This window comes from Pavona decussata, unplaced genomic scaffold (assembly GCF_977016875.1).
Source record: "Pavona decussata unplaced genomic scaffold, jaPavDecu1.1 SCAFFOLD_25, whole genome shotgun sequence".
In the NCBI taxonomy this organism is placed as follows: Eukaryota; Metazoa; Cnidaria; class Anthozoa; order Scleractinia; family Agariciidae; genus Pavona; species Pavona decussata.
The window spans coordinates 412,501-440,426 of NW_028145448.1; the positions used below are offsets into that span (position 1 = coordinate 412,501).

The following is a 27,926-nucleotide window of genomic DNA, read 5'->3' on the forward strand; positions in this document are numbered from 1 at the left end:
TCTATCAGTGCTAAACTAACGCTCTCAAAATCCCGATAAATGCAACATTATCTGTCAACAACTGTAAACAATAAGCATGTTTCTGTCAAAATCGCCGACGATTTTTGTAATATTTTTCTTGTTTTCCTCAATATTACGATGGAACAAACACCAGAAAGCTCATATTCAGCTCATCTTCCAGAAGATGTCATCTAAATATCAGTTTCTTAGTTTAATGTACCATACAAAGCCATCATAGCTCGAAGGGTTGATAATTGATCTCCTTCAGTGACTAATGACTTCTTCACTTGGCAAATTCCGATTAAAAAAGAAAATCAACAACAAAAACCCTTTGACGGAAACAAAACCCAGTCGGCTCAAAGAAAATATTAACAGAAATATCTAATTTTAAAGCTCTCCACGGTCATCTCAGAAACCGCCGAACTTTATAACATTCCGTCTTCGACTGTTTTTGACTATATTTGTTTTCGGTCACGCAACGGCTTCCTTTACCGGTCTTTACTTCGGAGTGATTGGTTTTACTTCATAATGGCCAAAATAGAAAAAAATCCAAACATTAGGACGTCTGAATCTAGTTCCTTTAAAGTTATTTGAACATGCAAACGTGACTGTTCACGCATTAACGTGGCTTTTGAATTTCACCTGGAACGGTAATGTTCATTCAGGTTGTTTATTTCACGCTGGTCATGACGTGTGCGTGAATTTTTCATTCACCAAAGATAATTAATACAACTTAGAACTTGAATGATGTTTTAAAAAAAGGAAATTGAACAGATACTGGTACAAGGTGATATAAGAAAATGGTGACTCAACGAGAACTTTTTCTGTTTCTCAACCAGAATGACGTTCGTTCTTTTCGCATGTGTCAAATTTGCCACCCAAATAACAGCTAACAAGATAAAAGATATACAGACAAAGAGTTGCGTGATCACTGATGATAACAGTACCTGAAAAAGGGGTCGAATGCATCAATTGTTCGTTAACAAGATCCTTAAAAAGTTCAGTTTTCTGTTTAGTCGTGGATTTTCTCTGATGTGTAGCACTTTTTTTTTAAAAAATGTGTTTAATTTATTTTAGTTACAATGATCTTTTGTGGTCTTATAAAACACCGCCGTTGTTCTGATTGAAAAATCGTCACGCACCCGATGGACATACAATGATGATGCTGGAACAATTACCAAATATACAAAACTTCTATATTATAAAACACTTTGTAGTTTTTTGTATTTACGCTGCGTTTAAAGATTTTTCCGATAATTGAAATTATTCCGACGGCAATTTCGGTCGTGACCGTGTGAAATCAGCTTGTGAAATTTACGGATGCTTCAATTATCTGACACGGTGATCAAGCAGAAAAAAAGTGTTTTAGTAAACCATTCAAATCCTCAGTTGGTGCCACTCTAGTGCAAAACTGTTAAGACAACAACAAACTTACTGCATACCTCGTGAAATAATTCTACAGGACAGACACGTTTAGGGACAACACTAGTAGTGTTCGAATAACTGATGTTTACGCCGAAGTTGAGCTTATCTTAGCGTGCGCGTGAGTCTTCCTTTCGCTACATTTCTGCGTAGACCATTATGGACTTGCCACAAGTCGTCTTCTTAAACACCGAAAGAGTGACCAACAAGGCGACGGAGTCGTGAGGCGAGCGCCTGACTGAACTCCTACGAAAACGGACTTTCAGAAAGTTTAACGTAGGCTATTTCTCCTGCTTATCCCAATTGGCCGGTGCAGAGGTGCTAACCAATGACGAGATCAGCAAGGGTTCTCTTAACATTCGGCAATACTGAGAAGGTGAGAAAAGCAGACCGTGGGATAGGCAAGTCGGAGTCCATAGCTTTATTGCGACAAACCGGTGTACTGTTTCCATTGGGCTCTTGAATCGGTAAGTACACCTTAAGTTTTGTGATCTACGCTTGCTTCCTCTGTAACTGATTTGCGAACAATGGGCCAATTTAGTTTGGAGACAGTGCAATCCAAACGCAGCCTGATCCCATGCAGTCATTTTTAGAGGACATCGTATTACCTGCTACCCTAAAAGCGATTGCGTGGGAGTATAACCCAAACGTGACTAGTATTTTTCCTTTTTGGCGCTGGTGTTTTGAACTTTGAACTAATCACTACATAAATCAATAAGTGCGTTTAGCAATCTTTATAATCTGTCTTTCATAGCATAGGTATATGCTGTGACCGCAGGCCCATTGCAGATGCTACTGAGACGACACCAATAACAGTGCCAGAAACTGCAAGCATTGAAGCCCGAGGTGATGGGAGGTGGGGAGGGGGGGGGGGGAGAAGGGAGGGGGTTTATACTCATAGTACACAGTATGTTTGAAACGATAGTAAGAGTTAAAATTAAGGTGTGAAAGGCTCGGCCAAAAAAAAAAAAAAAAAAAAGCCCTTTTGGCTTGTCCTTTTGCACAGTTCAGATTCAGAAGATAAACTAACTTTATTATATTACACCAGGAGCTACATTTAGGCCTTTAGACGTACTAAATTCATACTTAGCATCTACAGACGTCAGCCCTATTATAGGAGTCAGTTAAAACGCTCATCGGAAAATGCGAGCGGACGAACTTTGTTGGTGGACAAGGGGTGGCTGCTGTCAGGTACACGCCAAGAAATAACACCACATGAGACAGGCGCCCTGTTTCGCGTAATACGTTCATCAGACACGGTGCGTCACCGGCTCCCTATTGATAGACATTCTGATCTCGCAGCACATCGTTAATGTGCTTCACGAACTTAAAGAGGAGTTTGCATTGACTGTGAAGCAAACAAAGGCAAACATTTTTACATCGTCATGGAAAGCTCACAAACCAGCGCTCCATCAACCAAGATGCTGCAAGGGTCGACGTCCTAGAGCGACCTGAAGAGTTATCAGCTTTGATTGTCCGCGAAAACCAAATTGGTCGATTCAGCTAACGTGGTATACTCCTTCGCATGTAAGCATAGCCCAAACGCTATCTAAACCTGGTCTTTTTTCCCTTTTTATCTTCTGGAGACGGAGAGGGGGAGGAAATCCCCCTCCTTAACTTCTCAAGTATAAAAGGCATGGCATTGAGACTCCGAAGAGAGATCGTACGTTCGAGTATGTCTCCTCTGGGTCCGCAACGGGGCATGATGACGTCATATGACAGCTAGACATGATGGAAGCGGTTGTCATGTGGCCAACATCAGCACTCCCTAGAGTGCGAGACCAGACAGAGCTTCAGTAGAATATGCGGAGAAGCTTGAGGGAACAAAGCATGCTGTTACCGATGGTCAGCATTGTCAGTAAGAGAGCAACAGACCAGATATGGCATGGATACTCAAGTCAAGTGCGTCACGAAGGACTCGGTCCTAGTTCAGAAGTACTATTTGACAGCCAACCGGTAGTAAAGCAGACCTTGTATGCACTGGCAACACTTGCAGGATCAGACCTTCGTGACACAAATACTGAAGCGTGATCAGTCGACCTCATTGCCTGATGAAGACTAGCAGTAAGCAGTCGAAACGTCGCGAGCTACAAGTTGAGTGGCTACATGGTGAAACAAACCATTATTTCATTTATTACAATGCATTGCTGTGACAATTGATCCAGTTCAAGATCAATGATCGATGTGTGCTGAAGTATCTAGCAACCCGTAACAGCAGGTTTCTTCTTGCACCTTGCCTCGAAGAAAGCACTGGTGGATGATGAACCAAAAGCCGATAACGCGGTCGCAACATACGGGGACGGCTCGATTACATGCCGTTGTTCGGGAAAATGAGCACGCGCTCGCATTCGGGTATAAATCATCCATCCTGTTCACACGTTGGTAAACATTTTATTGTTTTTATATTGTTTTTCGTTTCCAGCATGTCAGAAAACACGTTTCCCGTGTGTTTTTCGCGCAACATAGTCAAACCTAACGTCACGTGAATTAAAAGGCGTGACATTTTATTGCGTAACTTATGAAATAAACAGAGCGCTTTCGCTTCAAGTAATTATAGTTTTTGAAATCCTGCGAATGGCCCAGTAACGGCATCTCGAAACGAAAAAAAAAATGCTTTCGAAATTCAAAGAAAAGCAAACTCATCTCGATTTTAAAGGATCTTCAAGAAGAAAACAAGTGGTCCGATGGTAAGTCATTTGAGTTGATTGTCGCTTCCAGTCACAATGAGCGATGATAATTTATCTTGTACATGCATGTTGACTTCACACATCAAGATGGCTATATAATAATGACAGGAGACAAACACAACCAACTCTCTTATTTAGACAATACCTTATTGCAGTTAGCGAAGCATGACCTTTCACTGGTGGTTTAAAGCCGAATGCCGAGGTAAACTACATGAAATTTCGGTAGTTTCTCTTAGTTTGGTTGCAGTCATGTGCAATTTGTTTACACGCACACATTGCAATTTCGTGATTTTGAGAGCGCCAAGGCTCGGCGCTGGTAAAAAGTCCGAATCTATTTTTTAAACCTTGTTTTAGAGCGATACTTCCTCAATCTATAATTCTACATTTGAAGGGTTTTTAGTGCTTTACCGGATCGCGAAATTCTCTATTAAAAAAAGTGCGCCAAATTAAGGATTTGGAGAGAGCGAATTTTTGAAATTTTTTGTGGCTCCTCTTGACCAGAAAAATTCATCCGCTGGAGTATTTTTGTACTCAAATACTTAATAAGCACTTCAAAAGCAAACTTTCAAGACGAAAACTGGGTTCTCTTTGATGCGAATTGAACAGAACGAAGTTTACGAGGTGTGAACCATGTTTATTTCGGGTGTTTTTCAAACCACGAGGGGCCGCACTGTTTTTTCTATTTTTCCGGTTTAAAAAATATATTTCAGGAAAAAAAACCCACAACGTTTTTAAAACTACCATGGGGAATCTCTGAAAGGAAAATATGAAGAGTTTTGATTTTTCATCACGTGCCACTTATTTATGATTTCGCTCGGTCTTTGTAGACATTCCCTCTTAAGTGTTCATCGGCAACGATCAAAACAATTCAAGTAAGTAGTACTTAAGTCAGCATGCTTTCGTGTTATTTTGCAACTGAGCTAGAGTTGAAGCCCACGCGCTCCTGTTAAATTAAAAAAATGTGGTTTTCTTTTTTGTTTTTTGGTTCGTAAAACCAGTGACACACTTGGCGTTCCCGTGATTTTTTTACGTTTACTGCTGCGAATCGCCATAAAGCTAACCCTTAAGGTTGGGCGATTGAATCACATGAGTTTTCAAAACTGCCACATCGCCGCGATCGGCGAAAAAAAATCGCTAGGTGTGTCCACATCAATCGGTCGATTTTCGCTAGCGATCAAATTCGCCGCGATCGGCGTATAAAATCGCCAAGTGTGTCGCTGGCTTTAGACTAAGCACGAGTGTTTGAAATGACTTCTCTAAAGAAACAATGCAAAATTATGCAGTATTGTATTTTTGCATTTTTTTTAAATGCCTTGTATTTTTTATTTTTTGTATTCAGTCGGCATTTATTGTATTTGTACTCTGAGCTTTTGTTTTTAATTATCCAACAGTTTCGCGTTGCACCAAATTTGTATTCCAAAAGCGTTATGAACTTAAAATGATTTACATACTGATTTTGCCATGGCCGAAGGAAGGCTTCGCTTGCCAAAAACAATCGAGGAAGAAGAACGTTGCGTAGAGAAAACTAATTAAATCTACCAAATATAAACATAAGTAGGCAGTAGGCATTTTTGAGGATTGGAGGAGTTGGTGGAGTTTTTAAAGAGTATGAATTGGATAAAGTTTAGCTGCTTACCCGGTGACAATAGCTCATTTTACAGTTGTGTGCCTAGTGACCTGGCCTTGTATTGGAAGCGAGGCTGGGGTGACCTTGTCTTGATACAAACCTCATTGTTTTTCATATGTAGATCATGCTGTTCTTATGCTAACTAGTTTGCATTTACATATGAAAAGCAGTGAGGTTTGTATCAAAACAAGGTCACCCCCAGCCCCGCTTCCAATCCAAGGCCAGGTCACTGAGCACACAACTGTAAAATGGCCTATTACTGTCGATTCTCGCAGAAAGTCCATATCACGGAAAGTAGAACAAGTTTCTCAGAATGTGGATATGGATACTTTGCCAGTCTGTTTCGGTAACTTTAAGAAATGTTATGTAAACTTTCATTTCATATGACTTGAGCTTGTCAGTTTGTAATTTGAAATTGGCCATTGTTTATCTAACAAATAAAGAAGCCTCGACTGTGCTCTGTTCTGTTGTAAAGCACTTAGGAAGCGGCTAGAGCACGAAAGAAGTGTAGGGGGAAACACGAGACGTAGTCGAGTGTTTCTCCCTACTTCTTGAGTGCTGTAGCTGCTTCCTAAGTGCTTTACAACAGAACAGAGCACAGCCGAGGCTTCTTTATTTGTTTTATGATAAAGAATTCTTTTATTTCCCCCTGCATTCACCCTCATTTTCAAAACCAACTTCATTTTCCGAACGAACAGATCTGGCGTCAGCGTGCATCTGTACTCTGATAAAGCACGCTAAAATAAGCCAATCACAATCCTTGTTAGAATGTTTCAAATGATTTGATTGGATGAACAACACGACAGCTGTCAGACATGTCAAAACAAGGCATCAAAGTTTACAAACTTTGCTCAGCTCGCTCAGTTTGAATGTAACGCCAGTAGCGTCAGCGCTTCTTCAGTTTTCCCTTTCAAAAATAAGGATGGAAAAGTAAAATGTTCATTGAAATCAGGTGGATTTGTGGCTCGTGAAAATCTGGACGTCATCAACATGGCAATTCGAAAACAAACTGCTTTAAAGCTTGCGGCCGGTAATAAATCAACTGCTGCGCTGTGTTTTGTGAATGAACAACAGTCGAATTCACGGGAGCAAGAGGAGTGTTCGAACTGTTGACACCGTTAGGAAAAGGGCTGCTGTGACTGCTGTGGCTTCCCACTCAATGCTCTAGAGAGGATATCTGAACAAGCTGTAAGTTGTTCACTCGAAGGGCGATTTCTGAGGCTTGCTTCATTGCGGTGAGCGGAGGTGGCCATGATGCGGCGTGATAGAACTTGCACCAAAAATGTAAGGATCTTGTAAGCTTATATATTTGTGTATTCGTTAGCTAATTAAATTTTCAGTTTTCTCAATTTTTTGTTTGATCTTTTTGTACGAGAATATAGCTAACGAGCGTTTAGGGGACCTTTTAACACTTTTTTAAGCTTGTGACATTTTTACACCTTTCGTTCTAAAACTTGAGGTGTCCATTTTATGCTATCTTTGGTTTTTATCGTCTCTGCCTTCGATGTAATTTCGACCATTTCGTCGGTTGGCATGTTTGCAAATCTCTGTTTGTTTATATTTCTACTTGGCTCTGTGTTTTAGTCGCTAACTTCTTCGGAAACTTCACTTTCAATCACCGTGTTATTTGTACTGCTTTTTTTTTTTTACCTTATATGCGCACAGGATGGCCTATGTCCAGCTCGTTTACGTTTTCTAGGTTATAAAAGACGTCTGGATCGAGGAATATAATAATAATAATAAATAAATAAAAGCGAGGGAGAAGTCCGGGAATTTCACAAACGGCTTGATGGCGTGACACCGTTGCTCCGTGCATCTGTACTCTGATAAAGCATGCTGTTTCAACCAATCAGCGCGCGCGTTATATCGCAATTTTATTACAATAAAAATTAATAATTCATGTTAAGCTGTATTTGAGTAATCTATGAATATGCAGATTAACAACAATTTATCACTGTAATGAAAAAGTGATGGAACACTAGGGATGAAAACGTGATGAATTACTAGTGATTTTCAACTGGTGTTTCATTGAGTTCCAAGTAATATATCGAACACGAGGCACAGTGTTTCATCACATATCAAACACCGAAAAGAGAGTGGAAAATACGACGCGTAGCGGAGTATTTTTGACGAACTTCGAGGTTTTTGATATTGTGATGAAACACTGCGACGAGTGTTTGATATAGCTTCTCAAACAAACTGATTTTGAAGAAGAAATTAAGGATGCAAAAACGAGGAGTTTTTCATCAGATATCCAAACACGTCACGGTGCATGATTTCCTTTGTCTTTGGCTTTTGATTATTAATGAGTTTGAGAAAGTCATATTACCTGACCCGAATGGGGCGCTCTGGTTGGCTTATAACGTCATGAAATTTTAGTAGGTTTCAGAAGAAAGATCAACATTAAGGAGTCTTTTCAAGGCTGAGACAGAGGAAAACCAGTTTATTCCCGCCAGTCGAAATAGTCTGGATAAGAGCATACGTCTCTCCTAGAAATCATCTTGGCGATTTTACTGATCTGGAGAGTCAAATTGTGGACAACCGATACTCTTGTGTCAATAATTAGCGATTTATGTTGTTCTTATTTTACGGCAGATTATATCCTTTTAATTTATTGCTACGAGCACATTTGTAAAAGAGCGTCATGCTTACACGTTTACGATGAGCCTTCCCATTGTAGGTTCGAATAATGTACGCAACGTTTCGCCAAAATGTATTGCGGGTAGTATCTGATATCACTCCTCATGGTTCTTCTGCATCGGGATTATTGGTAGGTTACAAGTAAAAGTTTTATTGTCATTTGCCTCAGATCCTCTTTACAATAAAATACACAGGCTTCAGCTTAACTGAATCATTAAAAGTAAAAAAAAAAACAGTTTTGATTTTTATATTTCGACAGTTCTTCTGCTCTTCTTCAGGCACCTTTTTAAGCCCAAGCAAGCTCCGTTCTTGCGTTGTATTCATTTTTGGGGGGGCTGTATTGCTTGTTACGTCGGCGAAACCACCCAGTATTTTTTCCACACAAGATCGTGAGCACTTAGCTACTGATGAGGCTTCTCTGGTATTCAAACACTTAAAAGATTCTAAACAATGCCATAGTTTTCGTGCGCCTGATTCTTTCAATATTCTTTATCATGCTTCCACCAATTATCATCTCAAGATCAAAGAAGTTCTCGTTTGTTTTTTTTTTTTTTTAATAAAATTGACAATAAAATGTCTGAGATGTTATCAGTCAAAATATGATAAAATGAATTACAGTAAACATTAACAGTTAGACTGAATATTGGTGTTGATATTGTTTTTCAGATCATTTTTGGAAACAAACCATAATGACAATATCAAAAGATCCGGCTGACAGCAACCCCTTCCCCTTTAGACCCTACCCCCCCCCCCGCACAATACGAGTTAATGAAAATCAAGCAAGCAGGGCGGATTCACACGAGGAAGTGGAGGAATCGACCAACAAACACATACAAGGTCCTGAAGTTGCAGCCATATGGGAGACGTTAGTAACAATCGAACAAAATGCCAATTTCCTGTTTAACGAGAAGAAAACCTTGCCGCGTAACTACAGGGAGCTACGTGAAAGCATTGAATTCACGCAAAGCAAGATTGAGGAGATAATTACAAGTAATTCAGCTTTGCAAGAAAAAGTATATTGAAATGTCGAATAACAACATCTCACTAAAAAAAGAAGTAAAGAAAAAAGTGGTGCAACTGGAAAATGTCCTCGCATGTTATCCTTCAGTAGAATTTTGAAAATAGCAATATAGAATGTCGAAAGAGGCCTTTAGCTACTGTTGAAATTAAAGGTTAAGATATCCAGCATCACCAGGGCTTAGAAAATATTCGGCCTACAGCTTATACAGAAATTAATGTGAAGTAAAATGTGTGGAGAGTGTAGTAATGGGGCAAAGTGTGTAAAATGTATGAGAGGTATAAATACAAATATGAATAAAATAAAGTACGAATAAAACGATCTAATGATCGTGTGTCACAGAACAAAGAGTCTCTCCAGATGTATTAAAATAGTCATTTCAACAAAAGGTCCGCGAATTCGCTGTATTCCTCTCGGGAGTTGAGGGTAGGTTTATATTTTCTGATGGAAAGTACTTCGAATAGGCGTAGATTTTCGGGGTAGTTTTCTTGCACAATGGTCTTAATTTCAATGCCACTATAGTCTTTTTTTTTAATATATAGAGATGTGTTTCTTCATGGTGGAATTTTCGTTATTGAAGTGTTCTCTTATACGATCCTGGATGAAACGTGTAGTGCTACCGATGTATTGTTCATTGCAGTTGTTACATATGATTTCGTAGACGACGTTTCTTCATTAGTATAAGTTGGTTTTAGGTTTAGAAAAAAAAAAAAGGATTAGTGATCCTGGGGTTCAGCCGTTCTGAGTTGTACGGAATCTTGAGGTATGACCATGCTGTGTTGGTGGGTCGAGAGTTTCTTTCATGGCTCTGGGGGCGCTTTGTTTGGTGTATGCTGTTCTCTGGATATCCGTTCAGACGGAGGATGTCATCGAATAAGTTTTGCTGCTTTGTTGTTGTTATCAGTGAGGAGCAACGTTAACTATCCCCGATACGTTTCCGCACATTGCGAATGAAAGTGATCATTGATTTCTTGGGTATGGCTAATTGATGGTGCACAAATAACGCGTTTTTAGCTGTTCTTTTTTTTTTTCTCGTAAAATTAGAAAAGAGCTTTTGCTATTTTTGGATGTGGTAATTTCGAATTGGACTTCTGACAGCGAGAGGCCATTTGGTGTTGTTTCCGTTTTATCGGTTTCAAACTTTAATTTGGGTTGTAGACTATTTATTGTATAGTGAAATAGGTCTGCCATTTCTTCACTAGTTGTCTGAAGCAAAAAGTCGTCTATACATCTCCTATAGGGGAGGTGTCCCAAAACAAAGAAATGGCGGCCATGTTGGTGTCCCAAACTAAACCCCTGGGAATTGAACTCTATTTTTATGCAAATACTTTCTTTTGTTTCAGTAAACCAAAATGGCCGGTAGTGACGTGAATGAAAACGCTCTATTGCTTATATTTCGAGACCTGGGGCGACCAAACACAATGCAAACAATGTTTAAAACCTTGCCACTAGTTACCTCTGCATTCACGAGTTGTCTCACAGGAGCCTTTGATTCTTTTTGTAACTTTCACTGAATATTGTGATACAAACACGAAAATACCTCTTCTCGCATAAGCACGAGCTTGATATCCATTTATCTTTCCATTTTATACGCGTTCACACTAGGGCATGAGCTTATGGTTTGATAAGCTTCACTTCGGAAGGGATGCCTGTCATTTTGTTCCCTGTATCTTTGTATCTTTTTTTTTTGTCTCTCATAGCAGTTCGAGTTCTTTCTTCAACATTCAGTATCAGATTCGTTTTGAGCTATGTCAACCTAAACTCCTTTTTAATACGCATAGCATTGTACTTCATGCAACCTATTCACTTATATAGCTAACTGTTTTGCTTGGTAGTTACTACATGTTTTTAATTTTTTTCCCTTTTAAGTCAGCTAACGATTCTGTCTTCCTCTGGCCCTCCAAGTCTTCTTAACTAAGACCAAGGCCGAGGCGGAGTGGTAAAATCACGTGTTTCTCCAATAAATGCCAGGAGAAAGGGAAACTTGTTACCCGTAATACACCTCAAACCATCTAACTCTGTATAGAACAAATCAAACATCAACAGAATATTGCAGAATTTTATGAATCCAAAGGGCTATTTGTATGGCGCAGATCGGGGAGGGCTGGGTAGGGATTATCCCCGCGGTGACCTTAAAACTGAATAACTTTTCTTTTTTAATCTTTGGCCAAACACCATGAGAATTGTTGATTTGTTTAATTTTTTTAGAAATGTATGTGGGAACAGTTTGATAAGGTCTGTTAGTGATCAATGACCTTTATGTAACCATGGCATCTCAGTCGGGACAGGACTTTATTAGATTAATGTGAATAAACTGTTAACACTTTTGTAATGACACGAGAAAACGTATGCATAAATGTTTAAATTGTTGACTCAGTTAGCAATGTTGAGTTTAAAATTGTAAGAAAATGAGGTGCCATATGTATTCCTCGCCAAGTGAGTGTTACTTTTTTCAAGCCGATTGCAAGAGCGATTACCAAGAGATACATTACAAGACGTTGGCATTGTTGTGTAATTTTTGTCTTTTTGTCCGCTAATTACCTTAAGGATTTTCTTTGATTTCAAGCCAATTCTGTGGGGATGTAAGGGTGTAAATTCGAAATGTCACCACGTCATTTTCCAAAATCGATTTCTTCTCGAATAAGATCGCAGTTGAGTGAATTATCGCAGATTAACTTTAAACAGGGGGGACAGTTGTTGTGTAAACTATTTGTAGTATATTTTAAAATGCTATACTAGCTTTTTTCGGGGATTGTCACGAGTAACACGAAAGACAAACGGTTAGAACGTAACTGTTTTTTTTTTTTGTTCTATTATCGAGCTCTAAACGCGCATAGACTATGTTTCTTATATCTTGCAAAATCGTAGAGGTTGGTTTTTAGAAAATCATTAAGGCCAAAAATGTAAAGGAGAAAGGTCACTAAAAGTCAGAAATGAAAGAGCGACGAAAAGTTCATCCCCGTTCAACTCAGTAACTTCAACCGATTAACAACAAAAAACAAAAAAGGAAATTCCGTGGTGGTCAGTTTGAAGGAGCACATCGTTCAAGTCGTTCTTTTAAGTAAATATTTATTCTAGCAATATCATGATGTATATTACTTTTTTAATACGGTATTAAGATAACAAGCATTTTTTTGTTCAAGCTTTAACCTGTACATATTAAATAGATGCTGATTTTTTCTTTCATCGAAGCTAATGGAAGAAGCCATCAATGAAATTCCCACGTCCTGTATTTTAGCTTTAACTTCGCAACAGAAGTGGCCATATATTGTATGTTAATTTGCACAGAGTTTTTGTCCGCAATTGCCTGACTACTGTCAAAAAGAGAGCTGTATACCAGCGTTGCGCCATAAGCAGCAAATACCTTTGTTCGAGGATTTGTCAGTGTGTCGGGTTTCATTATGAGTTCTTAAATACGCACTTAAGGAATTCCAAAAAAGAGTGTCTCCGAAAATATCGAAGAAAACGTGCGAACTACAGCTCCGCAACTAAGTTAGCAAAGTGTTTGTTAACAAGGCAATTTTAAAGACGACAAGAGCACGCTAAATTGTTGATTTTAAGATTTTTTTCAATGTATCTGGGGATTTTTTTTTTGTTATTTTTTGTTTCTTTGTTAGTGCTCTTGTTGTTGTTGTTATTTTTTTCTTCATTGATAGGTAGCATACAAAGACAATTTTATCATTCGGAAAACGCACCTTGTTTGGGCTAAGGAGATGAGCTATATAAATTGTCTGTATTATCTATGAACTCGGAAATGTCGTTCAGCTGAGTTTTTAATTTTATTTTTATAATTTGATAGCAAAAGTTCATGCCAATAGTATTTCAGTTCCTAATCAGAACCTCGGGCAACTTAGCTTGAATTTACCTTTGAGCTTACAACAGGTGGTTTTGTCCAGTTTGATTAATAAACGTGATTTATAAAACCTTACCTTACTTGTTTTGCCTCAACTCTATTTTTCACACTAAGGTTAGATTATTTTGACTTCGTCCTTTGTTCGTATTTGTTTTCATATTCAATTCCATTATTTTCTCGCTGGCTGAGTGTTCTTTACATAGCTGTTCAGTAGAGCTTGAAGTGTATTGACGATCGCTTGTCTTTTTGTCCGTCTCTACTTCCATCAGTTTCGTTTACTCAACTTACCACTTTCAGTTTCCACTGCGTTTAGAGGTTTTAAAGCCAAAAAAAAAAAATGTGACCTTGCTTACTTGTTTGCCAAGGATAACAAAAGGCATATCGTAGTTATTTTACTTGTTAATCTAAACAGCGTTTCTCAAACATTGTATAAATAAAATGACTCTATTAGATGTTATAATGTTACGCGGTTTCTTTACCGAGTGAGCATGAGTCATATAATGTGTTAGTTTCTCAGAAAACAACAGATGTTTATTTGTAATAAGGAAATCTGGAATCAAAAGATTGTGTCATATGTTTGTTAATTATAAGTCAAATATAGAATGTGATTAAGAAAAATTTATCTCATATCCAGAAATACAAACAATAGAAAAACTAACAAGGTTGTGTTGAAGAAAATGGATTAGCGCAACAGAATCCTTTGCAAAATGAGGACTTTTTCAGAGGTTGTAAGAATCGTGAGTACATATCGAATGGTCACAAAAATCGTGAGCTTCTTTATCTTTATTTCATTCCCTTTTTCTGGTGCTAAACCTTGCGCTGCAGCTTTTGCCTCGCGATCTATTTTACCCTTAAGGTGATTCCGTTGAAATGAAAGAAATATTTGATTCCAATATCAGTCTAGTTGACCACTCCTTGTCAGGTCGTGTGGTAGCAGACATTATATAGATAAAACAGAGTTAAGAAAAAAAACGTGGATTGTATGAAATACACTCTTTTAGGTCCCCAAATGGTGGGCAAGCTCGTTTTCCTGGGAATGACTCGACTCATTTTTCTGTCGTCAATTCGGGTAATAGGAAAATACTGGGGTAAAAAAAAGATAGCTCCCTATTAACTGGGCTTGCCTTCAATAAAAACATGTTTTCAGCGTGCGCGCGCCAAAGGTGCGCGATAATGACTCATTAATTAATTCACAAGTTCATAGTGTGGCATCAAGCATTTAGCAATAATACTAGGCATCACATGTGCGGGTTTGGTCCAGGTGTTCATATCATGTTTAATTCAATCCACTCGCGCCGATAACTTATCATACCATTTTCCTATCATTTTCATACACTCGCCACCGTTTTATATATCAATTTCAGGTCATGCAGGGTGACCTTAAAAGATTTGGCACAAAAATGCATGGAGTTTTAAATGTCCCACAAAAATTGGGACCAGAGTGGGGAATAAGAGTACTAGATTCTACGCAGCTCACCTGGTTAAATTACTATTAGGGAAAAAAACAAGGAACAAAAGAAAAAGAAGTCCCTCACACTTACAAAAGCTGCATCCATGATTGGTGTGAAAAAATCTCTTTCGGTAGATGTTGAATTCGATTGTTGCTGAGGTCTCTGTAAAAGAAATGAAAGTTTATTTTATGATAGAGAGAAAATCAGAAGGGTTAGACAGGTCATGAATATTAAGGACAATACATTAATAGCTAGCCTCGTTATTGCAATTTTAGACTGTTCACAAGCCCCCTATTTTTCCATGGGATTCTCGAGACCGATAGGCTTCAATGGAACCGCCGCCATCTTTGTTTATATAAGCGAGCGCGATCTGGGGAAAGTGTCTAAACTACCGAGGGGAGCGGGAGTGGGTGTTAGTATAGTGGGGGACGGCAAGCGAAAAAATAGGGGGACTGTAACAGCTTCTCACCGTCTCGCGTTCAAAAGGCCCGTTGCACCAGCAACGGCAACACCTCATTGGTCAATTAGACAATAGTAGTTCTGAAGCGTTCACAGCATGACTGACGTATCTTTCACCTCCAGTTCTAAAACTGGATACGGCTGGCGTGTACTAATGTTGTGAAGATCGTGGGAAATGTTTTGATTTTAATCGTTTGTCTCGTCGGCTTGGAGGCCTAACAGTATACAAACAAACTCGCTCGCATCTTCCTCTAACAAAACGTTCAGAGTAAAATTCGTCTCGGTACGGGTCGATACGGTGGACGAAACTGGTTCAGGACGGTTGAAAATCAGCGGACGTTTGGCAGGCGGCAGACTGCAGTTTTCCGTCTCTTTGGACTGCTTTGAAGTAGATGGCGAACTGTAAGGACGACGTTTTTAAAAATTCTCTGAGGCGAAACAAAACACACAAAGCAATTGAAAGACCTTGAAACGTTGCTGATCGTGGCTTTCGTCGCAAGCGCTGCTGCAAACGCGTGAAGATTTCCTCACTGTCCCATCTTGTGGATCAACTTCAACTCCTCGGCTAGAGGGATGCTGGCAACTCCAGCTCTTTTCGGGATCTTAAACAAATTTTATGTGGAAATGTACTTGTTTTGCTTCCCGAAATTGCCGACTGCTACTTTAAAATAAATGTTACAAATGCGGCATGTATCTGAAGGTATCGCTGTTAGCTTTACTGCATGTGTTCCGCTTGTATTGAAATTCACTTTGCAATGAACTGTACTGTATTTTCATGCCTATCCTCACTCGAAAGACTTTCGCAACTTTATTTTTGACATGTTTATCTCTGGGGAGTATATTTTTTAGTTGATTCAATTAGTCGAGGCGACAAAGTTTCGGCACGCCCCTCGAACACGAGACAGTGAGAAGCTGTTACAGTCTCCCTATTTTTCCCGCCGCCTCCCAACTCCGCTCCCCTCCCCTCGGTAGTTTAGACACTCTCCCCAAATCGCGCTCGCTTATACCGAAGCGTACCGGTCTCGAGAATCCCACGGAAAAATAGGGGGGGGGGGGGGGGCTGTGAACAGTCTATTGCAATTTAGAGGCAGGGGATAAAGCACTTTTGAGTAGAAGCCTTGACATTTTAGGTCTGAGTGGTAAAATGTTGTTTTCATAAACTATAGGTCTGGACTTTCGGACGCTAATTTCCATTTTACTCACTCCTCTTGAACACCTCTAAATACCTTTAGTGACTGCGTGGGAACACTTGAAAATGGCATGAGGTTATCCCTGGAGCGAGGAATACCGGCTAAAGTAGTGCCAACCTTGGTTTATCCGACTTCATAAAAAGGTCGCAAATGAGATGTGGTGCTGGTGCGTATGCATTGCTCTTTTTTTTTAGTCAACTTGGGATTACGCCGGCCACAGTTCCAACGCAGCCCCATCCCCCACCCTACCCTCAAACATTAAGTTCTACATGGGCAGTTCGAATTTCGCTCGTCACTTATGTTCTGCAAATAATTAGGCGATAATAAGTTGGGTAAATGGCGTTACGAGATATATTGTGGCCAAGTGTAAACGTATGCGCCTGAAAATTTTGTAAAAAGTGTCAAAAAGGCCGATTAGCACTTCTGAAAAGCCAACAGAAGCTCGAAAACTTCCAAAATATTATATGTTTTAGTGACAGAAATTAAATTATAATAAGCTTTTCAAACATTGGAGGACTGTAACCACAAGAATTTGATTTTTGTATTCATTCACTGTTGTGCAATCAGCTTAATCATCAAATTTGTCATCACATAAAGTTCAGCTTTTTGTAACCAATGCTAATTTTTTCCTTGTAACTTATGCTTACTTTTTCTTGCAAGTTAGTTTCTGGGCGTCGCATACATAATCGTTTGTTATTAATTTCATATATGCATTGGGCCTTTCTTTTTTGGTTAATTTTTTTTTATAACGTTTTGTATTTCGCCTTTGTAAATCAGTTGTTGTGATCCCTGAGTTGCTGTACAGATCTTCTAAGTAGTTATAGTTTTGCGTCTGAATTTTTGCTAGTTTTCTATTCGATTTGTTGTGCATTCAGTTTTTCTTAAGTTTTTAAGCTCGCGTTTATTAATTCTGCATTTTTTCTCGTTTATGATCGTTTCTAGTGAGTTATAAAGTATTAAAAGACCAATTTGAAGCTATACCAGGAGCGTTAATTACCAGGACCGTGTAAACAAATTAAACAATTCCATTAATGGCTTCAATCCAGGAGTCATGTCATAAGGACGTAAATTTTGATCATCCGGAGAAGGACTGTTTGCGATTACATTGGCTGACGTTTCCACAACCTAACTGAAAGTCGTTATTAGGTTCAAGTAAATTGTGGAGCTTCAATAGATGATATTAGTGGCTTTAGTTATTGACATGTTTAAAGGCGAGATGCTATTTGTCGTTTGTCAGCTAAGACGTTATGTTATTGGCTGTAACGACAGCAAAAAATGATTGCTGCTTTTCGATTCGCCTATTGTAAGTGAAAAGTCTGTTGGCCTATTGTTAATAAAATTAGTCAGTTTGTATAGTGTTTGCCTGTTTTGTTGATGTTATGAATAAGGGCCTGTGGTTTCGGCTACCCACCCTCCCCCGAGTTTTCCTGGACGAGCAAGCCTTTCACTTATTGTGCAAATAGTTCTTCAACCTTCTAAGCGGGTCTCGGGTGTCTCGCCCCCTCCCGGCTCAAAATAAAAATATACATTTGAGCTCCAGTTTTGGGTTTACAATCACACATTCATTTACAAGAATTTAAATTTAATATATATTCCTACAGTGATTTAATAAAGGAAATACAATCAAACTAAAACATGCATCGTTATATCAAAAGATCAATTTAAGCCCAAAAGTGCCACCTCAGCTCTGTGGCCCCTTTAAGCTAATTTGGACTCTTTGAATTCATGGATCCATTTGGTGAATTTGGTCCATACCGACCCCAATAAAAACGTTTTCAGTCCCACCAAAAAGTCGGTTTCGTCCAGTAGAGATTATTTCATGATCGGTGCCTTGGTGCTTATAGGTTCTTATCATTTGAGTTAAGCCTAGCTGGTTCTAATGTAGGGCCGAATAACAGAACTACAGTATTTTGTTACAACACGAAATGGCCCCAATCACTACAAACATTTCGGCTTCGACTGGTAGATCCATTTTTATCAAGCCAAGATGGGTCCGATTTAGAGTCCACTCGTCTTTTATTGATAGAGCCGTCTGAAATACTGAATTTTAATGTCAAGGAAAGTATGACCGAGGGAATGGGGGGTGGGGGGGGGGGGAGCGGGGGGGAGGTAAACGAGTCTTTCTTAAAAAATTATTACATTTCGTGGAAAAAGATGTATGATAATTTCCACCTTCTTCTGACTTGCGGTGGGTAAATACCGTCATCGGACAGCCACGAAAGGTTGTGCAATAAATCAAAGATAGCTGTAGTCGTAAGCGTCTCATTAGTGCCATTATTGTTTACTTGAATCTGCTTTTTGTCCAATTGTGGTATACAAGCTTCACGAGTTTATTCTGCACGGATATTAAAAAGGAAGCATGCAGTAACGAATTCAATCACTGTGTTTTAGGACTGACCACTTTAATATGATGGAGAATATCGCCAAATTGCTCACTAAAAATGACTGGAGGCAAACAAATTAAGTTTTAACCGGCAACGATCGAAAGAATATCAGCTAATATCAAATAAATAGTAATTGAATCAGCATGCATTCGTGTTATTTTGCAACTGAGCTGGATTTGAAGCCCCTGTTAAATTAAAAACTATATGATTTTCCTTTTTGTTTTTGTTGCGTTGTTGTTTTTTTTTTTTTGTTTCTCAAAGCCATCGGCACACTTATACGCCGATCGCCGCGATCGGCGTATAAAATCGCCGATATCTGGCATGTTATCGCTTTCTCCTTCGCGCGTCTCTCTAGGAGCCCGGAACAGGCTAATCAACATTACGGCGCGTGATGGAGTATGACTCCGGATCAGAACGATTTCGCGTTCCTAAAACTTCTTTTCAAGAAAATGTTCTGGTGAATGAAGCCGTTCCACCTTCAACTAAGTACAAAAACAAGGGGGCTGTGAGCATTTTTGCCGAATGTCAGAGGTTAAGAGAGGTTAGAGTTCCGGTATTAGATAGTGGTGGTCTCTTCAAGGACTACGATTTTCACAAGGTAACCGCTCTGAGCGCAGACTGATTGCCGGAATGGACGCTCTATCGCTGAACTATTGGTTGTCAAAATTCGTGATGGAGGTTGCTAAAAAGTCCGGTGGAAAGAATAATATGTTGCCCTATTGTTGTTAAAAGTAAAGATTGAAGCGGCAAAAATACTGCATTTAGTATTAAGACTGATTAAAATTCAAATTTCTTGATCAGTGTCTTGATCAGTTTTTTAACTTATCGAATGTGTCTTGATCGGTATGTTCATTGGTATCAAAATACATGCACCTGACCCAATTGGTGCAAGCAGATTCGGTCATCAGCACATGAATAATTAATAAGTTTTTTTTAACGAGTGAGCATGTCAGTCACATGTGTTAGTTTCTCAGGAAACAACAGATGTTTATTTTTAATAAGGAAATGTGGAATCCAAGAGTGTCATAAGTTTGATAATTATAAGACAAATATAGAATGTGATTAAGAAAACTTTATATCATATCCAGAAATACAAACGACAGTAAAACTAACAATGCTGTGTTGAAGAAAATGGACGGACGCAACAGAATCCTTTGCAAAATGAGGACTTTTGCAGAGGTTGTGAGAATCGTGAGTACATATCTAATGGTGAGAAAATCTTGAGCTTCTTTATCTTAATTTTATTCCTTTTTCGAGTGCTAAACCTTGCGCTGCAGCTTCAGTTTGCCGAGCGATCTGTTTTACACTTAAAGTGATTCCCTTGAAATGAAAAAAAAATTCATTGCAATAGTTTCCTTTAAAAATGAGTCTATTTGATCACTCCTTGTCAGGTCGTGTGGTAGCAGAAATTATATAGATAAAACAGAGTTGAGAAAAAACAATGACGCATGGATTGAATGAAGCATAAGCAGCAATTAAAGATAACCTTTTTCTGTAGAAAGCTACAATAGGGCCATTTATACGAGAGAAATTAGTTCGCGGATAAATAATCCGCGGACTACTGAGGCCACGAACTGACCCGTATAAATGGTACAAAATGGACCGTTCGCGGCTTATTTAAGCCGCGCTTAAAATCCTCGGCTTAAATAAGCCGCGGACTATTAAGCTGCGAACAGTCCATTTTGTACCATTTATACGGGTCAGTTCGCGGCTTAATAGTCCGCGCATTATTTATCCGCAGACTAATTTCGCTCGTAAAAATGGCCCTAATGGTAATCGCTATTGACCCCAAACACTATTTTAAGTCCCCAAATAGTGGGCAAGCTCGTCTTCCTGGGAATGACCAATTTTTTTGTCCTCAATTATTTTTCAAAAACAAAAAACACAAGCAGTATAATACCTAAGTTAAAATACCGAAGTAAAAAGAAAAAAAAAATTGCAAAGATAGCTCTCTATTAACTGGGCTTACCTTCAAAAAAAAAAACATGTTTTCAGCGTGCACGCGCCAAATGTGCGCGATGATGACTCATTAATTAATTCACATGTTCATAGTGTGGCATCAAGCATTTAGCAATAATACTAGGCATCGCATTAGCGGTTCTGGTCCAGGCCAGTGTATACACCATGTTTAATTCAATCCACTCGCGCCGATAACTTACATATACCATCTTCCTATCATTTTAATACACTCACCACTGTTTTACATACCAATTTCAATTCATGCAAGGTGACCTTAAAAGATTTGGCACACAAATGCATGTAGTTTTAAATGGCCCAAAAAAAATGAGACAAGAGTGGGGTGTAAGAGTGCTAGATTCTACGCATTTCACCTGGTTAAATAGCTATTAGGGAAAAAACAAGGAAAAAAAGAAACAGAAGTCCCTCACACTTACAAATAAGACATCCTTGATTGGTGTAAAAATGTGTCTCTCGGTAGATGTTGAATTCGATTGTTGCTGAGGTCCCTGCAAACGAAATGAAAGTTTATTTTATGAGAGAGAGAAAATCGGCAGGGTAAGACAGGTCATGAATATTAAAGACAATATATTACTAGTTATAATCCATCAAATATTTTCGCTCGCACGCGATTGGTCTAAACGCCTCACGTGACCGAATATACCCCAGCTAAAACTGGGGAATATCCGAGGATATTCCCCAAGTGATATTCCCCAATTTCAAAAACTTCAAGGAGCGTCAAGTTTGCAATTAAAATGAAGGTCAAGATGGGGGAACGGTTTGCTTTTGTGACAGAAGAAGAGATAAACCTGCTGGTCGATAAACCAGTACCAGAAAACAACATACGCTCTAAACGTTTTTGACGGTAAGCTGTTCGTAAACGAAATGTTGAAATACTCAAGCTCGTATTTGCGACATTTTCTCTTGGTTTGAATTCTGTTTAACAGGCCTTGAATTAAAAATGTGGCAAAACTGAAAAATATGAAAGGCGAAAAGTTTTAGCCCAACTCATTTAAGAGTATTTATGGTTTGCTTTCAGTCTGGCGAAATGAGAAAGCCATCAACAAGCTATTAAATTAATAAGCTCGAAGCTCGCTTACACGACGGCAAATATTACAGTTGTAATTCAATGAGAGCAATTCGTGCTGCCCTGGATATAATGAATTTAAAAAACGAAAACATATATTTCAGTACCAGTACTGACAGAGTTCAAGCCGGTAAATGATGCTATCAATGCTCACCTGGTCGAGATCGCTCGCGAACATAAAATCTCGTCCACGAAACAAAAACCAGCCATGTTACCCCGAGATGTCGAAATTCTCTACGAAGAGAAGCAGCTTGTCCTACTCTCGAGCAACAAGTTTAATCCTCAGTGATTGTGAACGACTTCGTTGCTGGCTCCATTCAATGTCAAGTTAGCAAAGAAAGCGCTTTGATGGAATCCAGCAAAAACAACCGGTGGCGTCGTATTCGACTGCAGGTTCAGCTTCGATTTCTTCACAGGTCGTTTTCGGCTAGCAAATTCCACAATTGTATTTTCGATATAAAGTGCTGCTCCAACTGAACACGAGATAAAGGAAGAGAACGACAAAGCGCCGGCTGTTTCGTTGACGACAGTTTACACTTTTTACGGAATGCGATACTTTACAGTTTTTCGCTTTCAGTGATCTTTAGCTTGTTCTCGAGAGGTAGTTAGATTCCCTGTAACCTTATCCACCACTTGTATCTTGCTTTTGTCTTTCACGAAATTAAACAAGTTTACTTTCCTTTCAAATGTTTTACCTTTTCCCCAAACAAATGCTTTTGACCTGAAGCGAAATCTGACGTGGAGATTTTGGAAGCCAACTGACAAACTTTGACGTGATTGACATATGACAGAATGGCAGATCCTGCCGATTCCCGCGAGATTCCCGCATGTTGCGAAAAATATTTGAAGGATAATAAACACAATAGCCTCCATTTGACTTTAAAAATATGCTCAGATATTTGTCCTTGGACATTATCTGCTCCTCGAAGCTCACAGTTTTCCTCGAGCTTCGCTCTCGGAAAACTGTTCGCTTCTCGGAACAGATAATGTCCGCGGACCAATATCTGAGCATATTTTCGCGCCAAATGGAGGCTATTGTTTATATATCCCGGATGTTGAAATCAACATTTGAAAAGGGAAGGGTTAGCGCCCTTTTCCACCACAAAAATATATTAAGTCTTTGGCTGGGTAAACAATTTGCGAAAATTTCACGTTGCCCGAAAAGAACTCATCCCTAAGACCTACTTTTTAAAGCCAAAGACTGTCACCTCCTCAAGCAAAGCCCACAATATACAAGCCTTTAATAGTCCAAGCCCGAGTAACTGAAAATTACTCGTTTAGCTTAAAAGAGGACTATTGGTAGCAAGCATATTAGTACGAGGCAGAAACTGCACTCGTAAGACTTCTCCCCTCACTAGACTTAATGATGTCCTCAGGAAAACTTTGCTTCAGGAAGCCAAACGAAACGCTAGGTCTAATGACTTAGTTCTGATCTCAGAGCGCGCGCCGAATTCAAAGCCAAATCGTTGCGCGGTTAGAAGACGTTTGAGAGAGAGTGGGGCTAGGTTAGCAAATCAGGGAGGGAGGGGGGGGGGGGGGGTAGTAGAAAAATATTTTGGTTTTATAAATATTTGCTAATGACCATTGTAATCTATTAAGTTACTGATGTGAAATTCAATAAGAAACGCTAAAAAAAAAAATAAATAAATAAATAAATAAATATCTTAAGAAAAGGTAACAAAAACGTCAATTTCTGTAGCCACCTTCTGGAAAATCAGCTCAGATTAAGCACAAGGGTATATCCTTGAATTTGCAAGAGAGGATTGATATTCTGCTTTGCATCATAAATCACTTCAGAATGATCCGTAGAAATGAAATGAACAAGAAACGGTGCTTTTAAGAGTTGTATTTTTTGGCTAGAAATCATGTCCTTAATGACTGCCATAGAACAAAGGCTAACAGGTCTCTTAGATACAACATATCCTGAAATGACAGGCTAAGTTCGGGCTTCAAGGGCCTCTGTTAACATCAGTTACATTGCTTGACAAAAAAGAAATGTGATTTAGACAAGCAGGGCTATAATATATGCACCATATTTTCATTTGATCAAGCTCATTGGACTCATTTGACTTATACCATTGAGCTTATTATAATAAGCAATTAATGGCATCAATTTTACTTATATTGGAATAGTATCGGTTATCTGTCATCTGTACGCAATATGAATATCAAAGACGAATGTATTCGCACGGAAATGGAAAGTTGGTGCTAAATAAAGTCATTAATGAATCAATTGTTGTTTTGATAATAATGTTGATTTTTTGGGGAAGCCCACAATGTATCCCATGCGTCGCTCATGTTTTCTTCTTACTCGCTTGCTTCACCTCTCCTCTTTTGTTTGGAGCATCAGCGGAATAAACTAAAAAACATCAACCCCATAAAATCACACGACACCACACGATGTAATAATAATAATAATAATAATAATAATAATAATAATAATAATAATAATAATAATAATAATAATAATAATAATAATAATAACAATAATAATAATAATAATAATAATAATAAATAATAATAATAATAATAATAATAATAATAATAACAACTTTATCTGAATAGCCGAGCACAAGTGCCCTACTAATTGGGGACACTAAAAAAAATATAAAGTAAAAATATAAAATAATTTGTTAGTGAAGTTTATTTGTCTAGCTCGTCATATCACGGGCTTGCATCAGAAAATTTACAGATAATTTATGGATTATTTCCCCGTGGCTAAAGTCAAACAAAGATCAGCGGTCGTTACAAAAGTGTGAGTTCAAATAGCGTGCGACCTTTAACAGTTGGTATTGAAAGCCTGTTGTTAAAACAAAGCCGAACCAATCGACGTTAAGGAGATTCAGCATTTTTCTTAGAAGTTTTTCTCAGGCTTTTAGGCAAGCAACACTGAGTTCTGGAAGGTTGGACCTTTCTCGCCTTTAGGCTATAAAGATTAGGAAACAATCAGCCGCTCCCAAGCACTACAGGCTTTTCTTTCCCTTTCCAATACCAATGTCTTTTTCCCTTTATATATGCGAAGTCGAAATACGAGTTAATATTTGAATTTTCAGTCTTGATAATGCATATAATAGATTTGACCCTTTACCAATTTCCAGTATCAGAAGTATCTCTTTCCTTTTGTTTTTAATTCTTGATTTTTTCTTTCTTTTCTTTTACTATTTCTATTTTCTTTAGTGTTATTTATTTATGTTTCCTTTCACTTCCTTTCATTATATAAAAAAATTTAAACTTTAAACCATTTTTTCGGGTAACAATAACTACAATTTCTTCTCGCAAATAGATGTGCTCTTTTTCCCCAAAACATTTTAACAACAACAAAAAACAAAAACTGAGCGCAGCTCATTTTGCGCAAGAGACGTCAGCCACTTCCGTTTGATGGTAGTGACTAGCCGTTCAGGTTTCCATTAGCTATAATACTTGTCAATTAAAACAGTGTTTCTCAAACATTGAATATATACAATGCCTCCATTAGATTTTATAATGTTACGCGGTTTCTTTTCCGAGTGATTTAGATAATGTGTTAGTTTCTCAGGAAACAACAGATGTTTATTTGCTATAATGACATGGAATGCAGGATAGTGTCATATTCTTTATTATTATGAGTCAACTATAGAATGCGATTAAGAAAACTTTATCTTATATCAAGAAATACAAACGAAAGTAAAACCTAACAAGGCTGTGTCGACGAATATAGAACAACGCAAAAGAAACCTTTGAAAAATGAGGACTTTTTCAGCAGTTGTGAGAATCGTGAGTACATATCGAAGTGTTGAGATAATTTTTAGCTTCTTTATTTTCTTTTCATTCCATTTTTCGGTGTTAAACCTTTCGCTGCAGCTCTTGCCCAGCGATCTATTTTACTGCTAAGGTGATTACCATGAAATGAAAGTAATATTTGATTCCAGTATTTGCATTTAAAAATGACTCCGTTTGATCATTTCTTGCAAGGTCGTGTGGTAACAGAAATAACTTCAATGAAATGTAGTCGAGGAAAATGTTATGGTATGAAGCATGAGCATCAATTAAAGATAACATTTAGTACATTATTAATCAGTATTGACCTAAAACGTTTCTTGCAAGCGTGTTCTCAGTATCATTATTTTAATTCCCCAACTGGTGGGCAAGATAGTATTTCAGGGAATGACTCATTTTTCTGTCGTCATTTTTTTTTTGTTAAAACATAAATAGAATAACAGCTAAGTAAAAATACCAAGGTAATAAAAATTGCTCATGGTGCTCGTTTAGGAGAAAACAATTTATTTATTGGCTAGGCCTAGCTTCAAGGAACACATCATGTTTTCAGCGTGCGTACGCGTGCCAGACGCGTGTAATGACGCAAAAATTTAAGCGCAGAAAGACTGCACAATACTATCCAGCGGAATCACCTAAAATTTATGGTGTGGCCTCAATAACTTAGCAATAACACTAGGCAACACATGTGCGGTTCTGGTCCCGATGTACACAGCACGTTTAATTTAATCAACTCACGATAATATATCATACCGTCTTGCTATCATTTTCATACACTCTCCACTGGTTTATATACCAATTTCAGGTCACGCAGGATGACCTTAAAAAATTTGGTACCCGTAACAACAATAACCACAATGAGGACTCTAAATTTTATCTCAACAATCAAAGGAGGAGGAGACTAGAGTGTCTGAATTGATTCCGAGACGAGCAATCAAAGCGTTCTATGGCTACGAGAAACAGTTGATACCCTTAAAATTGCAAACAAAAAAGGTACCCACTTCCTCTAATAACCAAATGACATACAACTTGATTGGAACCACGGCAATTCACAGTTCTTAAAGTTTCCCCTTCAGTCGTAGAAAGAACTTTATGCTTCTAACAACCCTCAACAAGTTATACTTTAACACAATAATGATATTATCTCTTTTCACATGATTATTAATAGAGCTATAAAACATCAATAAGGCATCACTTTATTGACTTTGAGGCCTGGGACCAAGTTTACTGACATGATCCTTCCAGTAAAGAAATTTGGCTGAGCAGGACTAAGTACTGATTTTTGATAAACAAACGTAAAGAGCATGTTATAGCGAACGCGCGTTTGTGTAGGGTCAGCAAACACTTTGGTTATTCGACGTCCAATCATCATAGGAAAAGTCTCATTCGTTTCTATACCTGACTTTTGGTCATTAAGATGAATCACGGATGAGATATCTTTTGCAAACCATACATTACTCTGACCATACCTTCACAAAAATCCCGCAAAAACGCGCTTCACAAAAACTAACTTTACACACACAACTTTAAATGATCACGAAAATCCAAAATGTGTCTAAGCGCGCGAGTGCTCTAGTTCGTTTAATGTTTTTTTAATATTCCCCCTTTCCTTTCCTTTCTATTAATTCCAAGGGGAATCTGTTTGTTAATCGGTCTTACGACAGTCTTGACTCCACACACAACTTTAGCTACACGGGTGTGGCCATCACGTCCAGAATAAACTTAAACAATGCGCCCTAATGGCCAACGTCCTCTCGAAGCATCTGGCTGAATCACAAGAACTACATCTCCTAATGTTAGGTCTCGGAATTCTAAAGTCCACTTTGGTCGGCTGTTAAGGGCAAAAACACATTCTTTGAGCCATCTCCCCCACACTTGTGAAATAATGTCCTGAACCTCTCGCCATCTTTGACGCAAATGAAAAGTAGTGGTTTCAACAGACTCAGGGGCAAATTTGCCTCCCATTTGGCCATGCAAGAAATGGTTAGGGGTCAATGGAACATCGTCTCGCGGATCTAAACTCTGATAAGTCAACAGACGGAAATTAAGTAATGACTCCAGCCCTGTAAACATCGTGATCAGCTCTTCATCGGTCACATCTCGGTGTCTTACAACGGCATAAATGGATTTCGTATCTGCTTGCACCATTACTTCGTGGGCTCCTCCAAAATGTGGTGCTGCTGGTGGATTGAATCTCCATGTTTCTCCAAGTTCAACTGTCCTGCTCTGAAACTGTTGTCGGTCTAACTGGCCGACTAGTTCCTTTTAATTCGCCCACTTAACCTACGAAATTCGTGCCTCTGTCGCGCTTCACTTCCTTAAGAACTCCACGCCGACTGGTGACGGCATCGTTATGACATTCGCACAGCCACATCATAAGCTTGCTGAGAGGCATCAGC

At 38.6% G+C, this 27,926-nt stretch overlaps 1 protein-coding gene and 1 long non-coding RNA gene across 6 annotated transcripts in view; one reads left to right on the forward strand and one right to left on the reverse strand.

Annotated features, from left to right (window-relative positions):
* Positions 1-21,190, reverse strand: part of LOC146485645 (uncharacterized) — a 69,032-nt gene extending 47,842 nt beyond the window's left edge. The window contains exon 1 of the long non-coding RNA XR_014862904.1: positions 21,125-21,190. This is a non-coding gene — a long non-coding RNA (uncharacterized LOC146485645). The remainder of the gene's footprint in view (positions 1-21,124) is intronic.
* LOC146485634 (ras-like protein 1) overlaps positions 1-27,926 on the forward strand; it is a 567,471-nt gene that overhangs the window by 272,985 nt on the left and 266,560 nt on the right. The window lies entirely within an intron of this gene.